General features: G+C 35.5%; 1 pseudogene; it reads left to right on the plus strand.

Annotated features, from left to right (window-relative positions):
- The first annotated feature begins 2,053 nt into the window (after positions 1 to 2,053).
- Positions 2,054 to 12,351, plus strand: LOC121236051 (annotated as a pseudogene).
- Positions 12,352 to 14,579: the final 2,228 nt, after the last annotated feature.

The following is a 14,579-nucleotide window of genomic DNA, read 5'->3' on the forward strand; positions in this document are numbered from 1 at the left end:
AAGTTTCTCTCACAAGTTGGTAAAGAAATCCTAATCAAGGCTGTTGTCCAGGCTATTCCTACTTACAGTATGAATGTGTTTTTACTTCCAATAACTTTATGCAACAAGTTGAATTCTCTGATTTCAAACTTATGGTGGGGTACTCAAGACAAAGTTGCCAAGATTCACTGGAAAGGGTGGGACAATTTGAGTAAAAACAAAGCAGCTGGGGGACTTGGTTTCAGAGATTTGATGGCTTTCAATTCTGCTTTACTGGCAAACAGGTTTGGATGATTCTCAATAATCCTACAGCCTTAGCAGCAAAAATTCTCAAGGCTGTTTATTTTCCAAATAGCTCTATTTTGCAAGCCAAAGTTGGATTCAGACCTTATTATACATGGAAAAGTATCAGCTCAGCAATCAATACTATTAGAGAGGGTATGATTTGGAGAATTGCCAATGGGGAAGATGTTAAGATACGGCAAGATAAGTGGATTCCAACTAATAATTCTAGCAGATTAATGTCTCCTGTGAAAACATTGTCATCGAATGCCAAGGTAGCAGAGCTCATTGATCCTAATACTAGGTGGTGGAATATGCAGTTGCTTAAAGATATTTTCTAGGAAGAAGAAGATAGGCAATAGATTATAAGGATACCTATAGCACAGACCACTAATTTAAGGGACAATATAGTATGGAAGTACACAAATAATGGCTATTTTGTAGTCAAGAGAGCCTACCAACTGTGCAAGTAGAGGCAAGATCAGAAAAAAATGGGAAACTTCAACAACAGGGAAGCATAAAGCATTATGGAAGCATATATGGCAAATTACATAAAGCATTATGGAAGCATATATGGCAAATGCAAACTACAAATGCTGTCAAAGTATTTATTTGGCGTGCTTGTAATGATACTTTACCCACTAAGCAAAATCTATACAAGAGGAAGATTGTAGAGGAACCTCTTTGTCCAATCTGTCAACAAACAGAAGAAACTCCAGGTCATGTTCTGTGGGCTTGTTCATCTGCACAGGATGCATGGATGTTAGGAAGCAGAAAAGTGCAGAAAGCTGCAATCACTCATGAAGAGTTTGGAGATATTTTTATGCATATGCTATAGAGAATAGGTAAAGCTGAAATCTGTTTGTTTGCAAAAATTGCTAGAATGCTGTGGACAAGAAGAAATAAGATGTTGTTTGAAGACTATTTTTTAGCCCCTTCCATTTTGATGCAGAAAGCAACACAAATGTACATTGAGTTCCAACAGATGCAACACAAACAATGCACCTCAAGAAATCATGGTAGTTTGGATCAAATAGACAATGCTCATTGGCATCCTCCTGAGATAGACTGGATTAAGATAAATTGGGATATTGCAGCAAGAGAAAGAGGCCATAGAATTGGAGTTGGGATTGTAGTTAGAGATTCTGAGAGGGATCTATTGGCTTTATGCATGCAACCACTAATATTCTGCTCACAAGCTACTATGACAGAGGCTAGAGGATTAATCTCAGCTGTGAAGCTATACAAAGAACTCGGTTTACAGAAAGTTGTTTTTGAAGGAGATTCACTTCAGGTTGTAAATGCAGTAAAACACCATCTTCAAGAGAATGGTATGCTCTAATGCCTTGTACAAAATGTTCATTCCATCATAGCAGATACAAAATGGGAGATTAGACATGTAAAGAGCAGTGCCAATCAGGTGGCTCATCAGCTAGCACAGCAAGCACTCCACCAAAGTTGTGAGGTTATCGATATTGATTTTATCAACCCAAGTATAGGTGCTCAAGTTATGGCTAACAAACTTAGATCAGGTTTTTGTCCAAATGTAGTAGCTGTAGAACAATCTACTGTAAATGGTGAAAGTCATAGTCATGTAGTGTCTGATCCTGTCATGAACAATGTAATGGCTGAATGCCATAGTGATGGTTTTTGAAATGAAGTTTGAGGTTTCAAAAAAAAAAAAAAAATTATTTGTACACATTTGAAATCAACTATCCAATAAATCGTTATAAAAAAAATAAAGTATTCAATAAATCAGCCGCCAGCAACAGTTTCCATATTCAAACTTGAATTGTATAAAAATGGCATATACCGATTTCTCTTCACCAATCTCTCTCTGTTTTTATTCTCACAATCAGTCGAAGACGCTCTTCGACTCTCATAGCTAAACTACTTTTGAGCTTCAATTTGGGTTGAATTTTTGTGCGTGGGCTTTGGTTTTTCACTTCTGACTGTTCCGGAATGGCGGGCGTTGACCATCTGGTGAGCGAGAGAAGCAAGGCGCAGTTCAATGTGGAGGAGATGAAGGTCGTCTGGGCCGCCTCTCGTCACACCTTGGAGGTCGCCGATTGCATTTCTCGCCTCGTCGCCAGCGATCCGGTGATTTTTCTCTACACGTATTGTTCCTCTGGGTTGGATTGATTTAAGTCCTGTGCTTCTAATGCTCAGCTTGGTTGATGAAAAGTGATTAATTGGTCAGCTGTTAGAAACTCCAGGATGTTTGAAATCCTTTAATTTGTATTTTCTATAAGTTTTCTTAACCAAACACGGATAGATAAAAAAAGTTATCGTTGGCGGGGTTGGGGGACAGAGCTACGTATTCTGGAGGCAGACATATACATATACATATATATATATACACATACATATATGTATATATATATAAATTTCAATTCTTATTACTTATTACAATTTACATAATACAATATTTTAATCTCTAGAGAGAGTAAAATCGATGAAGGAAAAAAAGAGTATAGGCGGGCAAGTGTTCAGATCTATTATGACATAGCTACTAGGCGCTCAACGGACACTTTTAGTTGGGGGACAGAGCTACGTATTCTGGAGGCAAACATATACACATACATATATATATATACACATACATATATATATATATATAGACACACACACACATATATGCATATAATCTGTATTTTTTTTTTTTTTCAATTTTAGGCCTTTCGAAAGGATACCAGGACTATGCTAAGTAGAAAGGATTTGTTTAGAAACACTTTGAGAAAAGCGGCTCATGCATGGAAACGGATCATTGAGCTTCGTCTTTCTGGTATGTCTCCACTTGATTGTTTTGTATCACGTTACTTGCCTTCTGTTCCTAGTTTTTTTTAAAAGAAACTATTTTTATCTTTGACCATGATTGAATATCCTTCCAATATCCATTCACTTGTGTAATTCACATGTGGAAGTTTTATCGTCGCAGAGGAAGAGGCAGCCGAGTTAAGGTTTTATGTGGATGAACCCGCTTTTATGGATCTTCACTGGGTATGTTCTATTCCTTGTCTTGATGGTGTTGGTAGATTGTAAGTTCATTAGCTGTTTTAATCTATAAGGACCATTGAATTATATGCGGAAACATGGTTCCCTGACACGGTTAAGTTGGTTGAGATTTTAGTTCTTAGAATTTTTTGTGTACCAAAGTCTATTCATGTTTGCTTCTAGGATTCATATTGTACAAAACTTTGGCTTCCTCGCTTGAAATACAAGCTTAATTTTTGTTTTTCATCCACAGGGCATGTCTTATACCAACTGTTAAATGTCAAGGCACTGAGGAGCAGCGACAGAAGTGGTTGCCTTTGGCATACAAGATGAAAATAATTGGTTGCTATGCGCAAACTGAACTTGGTCATGGGTCTAATGTTCAAGGGCTTGAAACAACAGCAACATTTGATCCCAAACAGACGAGTTCATTATCCATAGTCCTACATTGACTTCAAGCAAAGTTAGGATGTAAAAGGAGCAACCTTATTATTATTTTTTAAGTAAATCATTGACAACAAAAGTACATGGCAGAAAACTACTAAAGGATTCCCTCTGATTTCATTTTGTAACAATATATAGGGTTGTAAATATAAACCGGAAAACCTGTCAGGACCGGACCAAACCGGATCGGTTCCTATATTATGAAAACCGACTGGATCCGGTCCGGTTTCGGTTCCATAGTTTTCGGGACCGGACCGGACCGGTTGGAAAAAAAAATATAAATTAATTTTATATATTATACAAAATATTTATATATATATTAGTTTTATTTATAATATATAATTATAAATTAATTTTTTATATATAATATATATAATTATATATCATATATGAAATAATTTCATATTATAATTTATAAATTATAACATAAAATGTTAATCTTAAATATGAACATTTGTAATTTGTTTGATCATATGTTATTAATATAATTATATATAAGATAATGTTATTATAATTTATAAAATAAAAGTTTAATTTTAAAGATAAAAATTTAATTGATCATATGCTTTAAACATAATATATATTAAATTATTATTAACATTTTATCATAAAAAGTAACATTTTATTATATGTTTTTTACATTTTAAAAAAACCGGAAAACTGGACCGGACCGGACCGGAAACCGGTAAAACCGGAGGTACCGGTTTAGGTGGGTAACCGGGGCGTAATCGGTTTTAAAAAATGTAAAACTGGTACATACCGGTTCGGTCCTAGATTTTGTTCAAAACCGGACCAAACCGGACCGGTTATGTCAATATACTACATGGCACAATCTAGTGAGGAATTTATCTCTTTATTAATGCATCTGCTGTGTGATAGTGCTTTGAGAGGGTACTTAGAAACAGGTGATTTTATTTTTTTTGTCACCCTGTCTGAACATGGTAGACAAAGTTCTTATTATTCAGCCTTTTTCTGAATAGTGGTGGCCTGGTGGATTGGGTAAAGTTTCGACACATGCTGTTGTTTATGCATGTCTTATTATTGATAGCCAGGACTACGGTGTGAATGGTAACTACCAAACCTGTTAAAAACTGATAACACAGAAAGTTATTCTGTATTAAGTACAATAAATTCCCATTTTTAGGTTTTATTGTCCAGCTCCGTAGTTTGGATGATCACTTACCTCTTCCAGGAATAACCCTTGGTGATATTGGAATGAAATTTGGAAGTGGAGCCAACAACACAATGGACAATGGTGTCTTAAGATTTGATCATGTTCGCATCCCAAGGGATCAAATGTTGATGCGGTTTGATATCTTACATAGACCTCTTTTATATTTTCCGCCTGTCCCTTCTTCCCCTGCTCCTAGATGCTCAAACCTGTTAAATTTGAAATGATCCTAAATTCAGCAATTGCTTTTTAGCATTGTTCTTTTCTTGAGTAGATACACTTGCCCCATGTTGGGCTTTCATCACTTGTTTCAAAAGTTTAAGTTGATAGGAATAAATAAATTTAATAATTTAATTTATATTCTAACGCTCTCCCTTACATGCGGACCAGACTTTCCCTTAATAAGTGAGTCGAACATGTGTAATATTTAATTAAATGGGAGTGAAGTGTGGAATCAGGGCTCAAAATTAGGACTTTTGTTCTAATAACATGTTAAATCACCACTTGTACTAAAAATTTAAGTTGATGGGATGTGGTAAATTTAGTTATTTAATTTATATTCTAACATTCATTACGATATTATAAGATAAAGATTTCAAAATCTTTAGAAGCCACATTAGCATCCATTTTAATTTTAGTACTACAAAATGGAGTGCCTGTTTTACAGGCACCAAATTAACATTGGGAAGGTCAGTTCATGAACAACTCAAGCTTGATTGAGTAAACTTGACTTGGGTTTTGTTTGTTTAATAATGAATCAAACTTGAAAAAAAATTTTGGCTTGAACAAATAAGTCGACCTTAGGTTATACATTGCATTAGAAAGATGATGACAATGAAGTTACCATCTTTCTTAGTATTTAGAAAGATGAGAAGAAATCATCTTCTAATGCAATAGACAACTTGATCATGAGTGTTGATATATATATATATATATTGATTCAATAATGTTAAAGGGAGTTCCAACAAAATGTTGATTATTATTATATATATTTAGGTATGAGTTTGTGTTTGCATCTACATATGAATGCATTTTATAACTTCAAATATTGGAAAATTCTACATACTACAAAATCATTCTACTCTTATCCCACCATGATAATAACTTTTGACTTTAAAAAAAAAAAGAAGAAGAAAGAAACGATCCACGGGTGATTGGAAGTATACCATTTAAAAAGTGGGATTAAAGTGAAATAGTAGTGAAGTATATAACATTACTCTAAAAATATATTAGTATAGGTTTGAGATTGGATGGCCATAAAATATAAATAAAAATCTAATTTGTGAAAATAGTTGACTTGTTACAAATACAAATTTTTGAGTTTGATTTTTCTAATTTCATAACGAAACTAGCTTGTCTAACTAACAGGATTGATATAATTGTAAAGATAACTTCTAATTAGTGATTAACACAAACATACAAAAATGTATAGAATTTTAGTGATGCTATTTGTTTTTTTTTCTAACAAGTAAGCTAATTAAGCCGCTGGCTAACAAGCTTGAAAATCAAACTTGAACATGTACTCTAGTTCAATGATGAGTTGAACTGACTCATGCTTGAATCAAGCTTGAACTTTCAATAATTGGCTCGACTAGATTATTATCTTATTGGGATATTTTTAGTACTAGAAAAACAGCCAATGTCAAGGAGTCATATTTGTGTTTTTGTTTCTTCCTTCACAAACTCAGGGGGAGTTGCAAGTAATACACTAAACATGAATATTTCTCATTCCCCTCTTTGGAAACTGAAGTACCACTATTTTCTTTGTGTAGACCAAACTAACGAGCTCCCTAACACTCATCCCACTTTGTCCAATGAAAAAAAATTTTATACTCTCCACATTACTTGTCATTTTAATTTAAGTGGACAGATAAGATGGCTGTTCTGAAGCTTGTTATAATGTTCCAGGGTTTCACAGGTTACAAGGGAAGGAAAACTTGTGCAATCCAATGTTCCATGGCAACTTGTGTATGGTACCATGGTATATGTGCGACAAAAAATTGTCTCTGATGCTTCCTGTGCTTTATCACGGGCAGTTTGTATTGCTACTAGGTATAGTGCCGTTCGTAGACAATTTGGTTTGCAAGGTAGTGGCATTGAGACCCAGGTACATTTAACCTTTTTTGTTTTAAAATGATCCGTCTTGCTGTATGGGATATGCTATCGAAAATCTCCTAGCGGAATGACCCCTGTTTATGTGAATTTAGTAATTTATATGGCCACATAGTAGATTTTTAATTCTGGTTTGGGTTTTTCTAAACAATATACTCAATCTAGACTGTGCAACATTGGAGACATCTGATGTTCTCTAGATGCTGATCCTGTATATTTATGCTTGTTGAATTAATTATATATAGCTACCATTTATGATTAGTGACCATGGAGGATGATGAGTGACCACGATATACTTATTTGAAAAATCCCACACAATCCTCTAAGGTGCCGTTTGGATATTGAGTTGAGATGAAAGTTGAATTAAATATTGTTAGAATATTATTTTTTAATATTATTATTGTTTTAGATTTGAAAAAGTTGAATTGTTTATTATATTTTGTGTGGGAATTTGAAAAAGTTGTAATCATGAGATGAGATGAGATGAAACACTTCTTGTATCCAAACTGGGCCTAAACTATGTCCCTTATGTAATGTGACCGCCAAATCATTAAAGTTGTACTTAGCCCTCCTCATTTGAAACATAAGCTACAAATTTCCTACTGTTTTAAAGACACGGCCTTTAAGATTGTGTCATGTCACCTATTTGTTCGTTTATATTCGATCAAATATTAATTTGGGTGCATGTTGGAACTTTTGTTTCAAATTGAGGACAAAGAATTTTGATGATTTAGAGGTCATAGTGCAAAATCGTTTTTTATTTAGAATTCAAGGTTAGAGTCTCATTAAAACTGTACTTTGTTTCTTTTCTGTTGATGAGTTATTATACATTTTTTCATGCTTTTCTCAAAAGGATGTTTCTTATGATTTTGCCTCTTTTGCATTTAGGTGATTGATTACAAAACACAGCAAAGCAGACTCTTTCCTTTGCTGGCTTCTGCTTATGCTTTCAGATTTGTTGGTGAGTGGTTAAAATGGCTGTATATGGATGTCAACCAAAGATTGCAAGCCAGTGATTTCTCTACATTACCTGAGGCTCATGCATGCACAGCAGTTGAAGTCTTTGATTACTTCTGCAACTGCTGTACGTGATTACTACTGATCCCAGCACCTTATCTTAAATATATAATTCTCTCTCTCTTGCACATCACCTGTGTGCACACGCATGCACACATGCACACGCGCACACACACAATAACAAAACATAGTAACACATGCATACGCTATCATACTGAGCTTCTGGGATGAGCCAAGTACTCAAAAATTTGTAATGATTCTAGACTGTAAGTCCTGAGCCAAATCACGATTCTATAGATTGATGACCATGATTTGTAGTGCATGTTAATCTGCACTTAGTGCTTCATATTGAAATTTTAAAGTCAAATTCTGGATGACATAAGAATATGCATGGTGTGGCATGCATGTGAATGGATAATCTTTTTGCCAGCTCAGTCTAATTCAAGCGGATGAGAATCCTTATTCAATTATTTCTGGAATGCAGAGTGTTCTTGTAGTTCTTATTCATTTTCATCTATTGTAGGCTGGATATCCATCAGTGGTGTAAATTTGAACTTCCGTATGGCCTGAAGTGTTCCGCATGTGCACCTTGTGGGATTTCTGTCATGTGCTATATTCACAGTTCACACATGCATTTCATTAAAATGCGAATGCATTCTATTTCATAATTTTTTCTACAGATTCATTTTAAGGTCTCACTTCTTAATTGTGATAATTCATATTGCCCTTGGTTTCAGGATGGAATTGAAGAATGCAGGAAATTATGTGGTGGCCATGGCTACCTATGTAGCAGTGGGCTGCCTGAGTTATTTGCAGTTTATATCCCTGCAGTTTATATCCCTGCCTGTACATATGAAGGAGACAACGTCGTTCTGCTTTTACAGGTATGTCAATTTGAAATATTTGTTTCTCATTTTTTGGCATCATTGTGATAAATATGTATGGCTTCATGGGCCACTTATTCTGAACTTTGGTTTGCTTTGGCAGTGAAGAAGATTCACATTTAACAATATTAGGTTGTACATTCAAAGATAGGCTTACAAATTTCATTAGTGAAGATTGTTAATGATCAGTGCTTGTTTAGGAAGATCTTCTGGATGTAATTGACGTTTTTTAATTTGTCTGGCTCAATTTAGTCTTTTAAATGTGCATTGGTCTCTCTTTTATACAAGCATAACCAACCCCAGCCGAAGAAATTTTGTTGGCCTTACAAAACTTCGGTTTTGGACCGAGTTAGGGATATCAAGTTCTTGACTGTTAGTTTGCACTTTCTTTGAGTTTTAGTTTGTAAACTCAAATTTTGTCTCTGTCAGGTGTATAGTTTGTAAATTCATATTCACATTTGCAGCTAATGTCTTTCAGAAATGAATAAAACTATAATTTCATGACAAGATGGCTCTTAGACTAATTTCTATGAACCCGCGAGAATAGCATGATGAACCTAAGTTACGGCTGCTCTGGATGAAAAGAGAATAGAGGGCCTGAGAGGTGGTGGTTTACCCTGTTGAATCGAATCTTTCTGTTGGCTTTCCCAAAATTCATTCGTGAATAAGAAGAATTCAAGGGCTAAAAGCGAGCGCTTCTAGCTGCTTCAGCTGCTTTTTATTATGTGGCTATGTTGGCTGGTGGAAATGAACGAGAAGTGATTTGAACGTGCTATTTTCAAATCGATTGATAGATATGATCTGGTCTGTTTTCTGAAAGACATTGGCTGCAAATGTGAATATGAACTCAGTGACTTTAACAAGGCAATGCAAGTGTGTCTAATGGAATTGAGTGGTTCTATTGTTTTTTTTTTTTTTCCATATTCCTTTGAACCTACAAATCTATGTAAGAAGGGGATGTAAATATAAAAAGCATGGGAGTTTCCGCCACTTGCCATAACTGCTGGTAGAGTATTGGTTTTAGGATCAATTTTTAACTCAATTTCATATTGCAGCTGTGGTGATGGCTGCCATGTTCTTTGTTCATCCCCTTTATGATAGTGATTTTGCACCAATAAAGAGATTAGTTCACATAACCCATCCACATGATAAATTTTCCCCTTATTCTTTGTTAGAATTAAACCCTTGACTTATCCTGCACTGTCTAGTGCAATATTCACCTGTGCCAGAAGAGCTTTGGAGCTATACTTTAGGTCAGTATGTGCTCAAACCTGAATTGATCATGTTTAATTGATTTGAGTTGGGGTCGGCTTAAGTTCAGGAAAAACAATGCCATGTATATTCTTGGGGCACCTTATTAAAGTGTAATGCACATCATTTATGAGGTGGACTAGTTGATGCCACCTTGGGTTGGTCATTGTCAGCCTACATATTCAGTCGCTAGCACTATGTTGTTTAAAGTTCAACTTAACTGGGGACATTCTGCTAAAAAATTCCTATTGTAGGTTGCATGATATCTTGTGAAGACTGTTTCCCAGCTGGGGTCAGGGAAGGAGCCTGTTGGGACCACAGCTTATATGGGTAGAGTGGAACAACTGATGCAATGCCACTGTGCTGTACAAAAAGGTAATACTCTTTGAATGCCACTGAACGTGGTGCTTTAGCAAACTTTCTATAATTGTAAGTTTAGATATAGATTTTCAAGTTTCATTCGGAATCTTGATGAAATGCATTTAATATACTTGGGCACTTCTTATTGGTGCACTGAGAATTAAGTTTGTCATTTGATTGTGACCACAATCTACTGGATTTGCTTATGATATATGATCAACTCTATAATTTGAACTCTCAGCCTATTTCTCATGCTAGTGTGTTTACTCTGCATAGATTGGTAATTTGTGTCCCTTTTGATGGCCTGCAGCTGAGGATTGGTTAAAGCCCAGTGTAATACTAGAGGCGTTTGAAGCTAGGTCCATGAGAATGTCTGTTGCAAGTGCTCAAAACCTAGCCAAGTTTGATAATCCGGAAGAGGGTATGCCTAGTTTTGCCTTGATTAATGTATATGCCTAGCATCTAGCATCTAGCATAAACATTTTTTCCTTGTATAAAAAAGCTATATGCTAGACATCTCTCTCTCTCTCTCTCTCTCTTCACTTCATTATTTGACTACATATACATTTGTGGCCAACATAATCTTATTGCTTTACACATCATCCTTGGTGGTTTGAACTTCTTGCGTGTATTTTATGTCATATTCTAAAGTATAACATGTTCATAAACTAATATGTTTCTACTTTTTTTCTTCACTTCAGGCTTCTTGGAACTCTGAGCTGACTTAGTCCAGGCAGCAGTTGCTCATTGCCAATTAATTGTTGTTTCTAAGTGAGTTTCTTCCACCTTATCGTGGCAATTAAAAATCTTTTGGATTGGTACTTTGTGATGCCTCTCACATTGAACATCCTGTATGATGCAATCACAAAATCTCAACACAACTGACCTTCAGCTAATAACGTTTACCCCTCAGCAACCTTGTGTCTACCACATTGTAAATATGCAGCTGCGCCATAACATGACAGGATTTGCTCCATTATTTTATTGAGAAAGCAGAAGGAATGAAGTTTTTTATGCCTCCTGCCTTTTCAGCGAAAGGCAGCAGCACTCTATACCATGATGCACGAACCTTATCAAAAACTATAAAAAGAAATCTTTATTTTCTGCTAATCTCATGGTAGAGTTACATTTAATTCTTTTGCATCTTCCACTTAAGGTTCGTTGAGAAACTGCAACAAGACATACCCGGAAAGGGCGTGAAAGAGCAGTTAGAGATCCTCTGCAACATATATGCTTTGTTTATCCTTCACAAACATCTTGGTGATTTCCTCTCGAGTGGCTGCATCACTCCCAAGCAAGCTTCACTTGCAAATGTTCAGCTAAGATCACTATATTCCCAGGTTTGTCACAAAATATTTTCCCTCTCTATTGGTTCACTCATGCTTAAAATCTGCTGTCTTCTAATTACCGATTCGATTCATGCATTCTTAGGTCCGACCTAATGCAATCGCCCTTGTTGATGCATTTAACTACACTGACCACTATCTTGGCTCAGTTCTTGGGCGATATGATGGTAATGTGTATCCAAAACTCTACGAGGAGGCATGGAAGGATCCTTTGAATGACTCAGCTGTGCCCGATGGCTACCATGAATATATCCAGCCTATGCTGAAGCAGCAGCTCCGCAATGCAAGATTCTGAAGAATATACAGTTGGAACATTTATACAGTTGTATAATTGGTTTTATTATATTTCAGAAAAGCTAAGCTGGGATAATGACCACGATGAGGGGATGGTTTGTAATCAATAAGAAGTTAGTTATATATGACTTCGAGAAAAAGCAACAACTGTAGCAATACTCTTAAATTTCAACAGAATGTTAAACTAATAATAAACAATAAAAAGTATTATGCATAATATGATAGGGGGTGCAGGGTAAAAGTACCTTCGATGCTCAACTTCTCAATTAGATTACTTATAGTTGTTGACCCTTTCGCTTGTGGTTCTGGCTATTTGAAATAAATTACTTCAAAGAAGCTTGTTTAACATTTTCGAAAGGAATTTGTTTTGTGCTTTTTGAAATAACAGACACGTGAAGATTTAGGGCTCGTTTGGATAGTAAGATGAGTTGAGATGGTTTGTGATAAAGTGTTAAAAATTACATGATTAAGTTGCTAAAATGAATGATTTGTTTAACCAAAAAATGAATTAAGCACTTAATTATATAGTAAAGTTTAATGCTTGACTCAATGTTAAATTCTGATTAATATCTCAAATTTTATTCTGATATTTTTGTTAATGTTGCAGGGCATTGTGGGAAAGTTGTTAAAAATATATGGGTATTCTTGGAATTACACAACTGACACGGCAACTACAAAGATTGCTCTGAAAACTCACGCAAAACACTAGTGACTTGAGGGGCAGACATGCGAATAGCTTCCAGGAGACGCAGCAAGCAGGATGAACCTGGGCTGGATCGAGCAGCTCAAGGCGCGCTGCAGAGGCTGGATTGGAGTCAAAACGCAATGGGGTCGCAACTCACGCACGCTCAAAAGGCAGAAATTGGTGCTTGCCAGAAACGGACAGCAACAGGGATGCACGAAGTGGAACGCGGAAGGCTGTGATCAAAACGGGCAGCTAGTAGACGCGAAACGCACTGGGCTGAGACGTGCGCACTGCAGGGACGAAACATGCAGCAGAAGAGAGAGATCAAAACGCACGATCTGCAAATGTGAAACGTAGAAAGGGAGAGATCAAAACCAGTGTTTTAAATTTCATACCGTACCGGCCGGTACGGCCGAAATTTTTCGTTTCGGCCGTCCGGCCAATACAGGTACTATACTTGTTTCGTACCGGCTAAAATACTGGCCGGGCCTCAATTTCGGTCTGTACCGGCCTATATTTCGGCCGGTACTGGCCGATATTTCGGCCTGTGTTTTTTTTTTTTTTTTTTTTTTTTTCAAACTACAAGCTTATTTTTTAACCCCCAATTCAGACTAGACTATTTATAATTTATATATATATATATGTATTTGTATATAATTTATTTATATATAGACTATTATTTTGGAAAATAATTTTTATATATATTTATATATATAATTTATTTATAGATTGACTATCCCGAAACGTTATCCCGAAACGCTATCCCGAAACAGTACCGGTACCGAAATATTTCGTTCCAGTGCCTTGACCGGTACCGCGTCCGGTACGGTATTCAAAACATTGATCAAAACGCACGATCTGCAAACGTGAAATGCAGAGAGGGAGAGAGTATAAAAAGAAAAGATTTTTGGCCGAAAGGGGTCTGCTGTTTTTGGACTTATTTTCATTCGGCGTTCTTCTTCTTCTTCATTTTATTTTCCAGTTCTTTTTACTGCTATGTTATTTTATTTTCCGCTTGTTTTTATGGTTCTGAGTTTCGGATTTCAGCACATTTTAGGGATATAGTATATTTTTCATTCAGCAATTTTCCTTTGAAACAGTATTTAGTGATGTTGGATTTTAATCTTCTTGAGCATTTTGTTAATCTAGAGATGATAGGCTAGATTTTTAGCTTGGGATTCAATGAGTAACCCATGACTATTTGGGGTTGGATTTTCTTCAATATTTAGTGCTTTTGATGATTAACTTGATGGATTATATTTCAATATGCATCTAGAAAAGATTAGAGTTCTTTGTTCTTGGTTTAGATCAATTGTAGACGTAAAGGCACAATTGATACTTGAACAAGTAACATGACTTTAATGTTTTTCTTTCACTTTTCTATGATTGTCATATAATTTGTCAAGTAGTTTTATTAAAATAAAAATTGTGGATTATTGCTATATTATCCGACCATGATTTCTAGGAATGAGAGAATGGTTGAGAGAAAATGAAAGAAGTAAATCCATCACCAAATTAGTGGGTGAAAATTGCATCCCAAGTGTTTGTTTAATTGCTTCTTACAAGTTTAAGTCAACTTCCACACATTTTCTTTAAATCTCTTGATTCTTAGCAATTTTAGAAAAATAGATTCACTTTTATTTTCAACTTTACTTATGCTTGAACTTCCCGACAATTTCTCTTATAATTCATTCCACACTCCCTTAGTAAATAGCCTCATTTAGGTGTTAATATTGTTAGTGGTAAATTTCTAAAACTTA

This window comes from Juglans microcarpa x Juglans regia, chromosome 6D (genome assembly GCF_004785595.1).
Source record: "Juglans microcarpa x Juglans regia isolate MS1-56 chromosome 6D, Jm3101_v1.0, whole genome shotgun sequence".
Classification (NCBI taxonomy): Eukaryota; Viridiplantae; Streptophyta; class Magnoliopsida; order Fagales; family Juglandaceae; genus Juglans; species Juglans microcarpa x Juglans regia.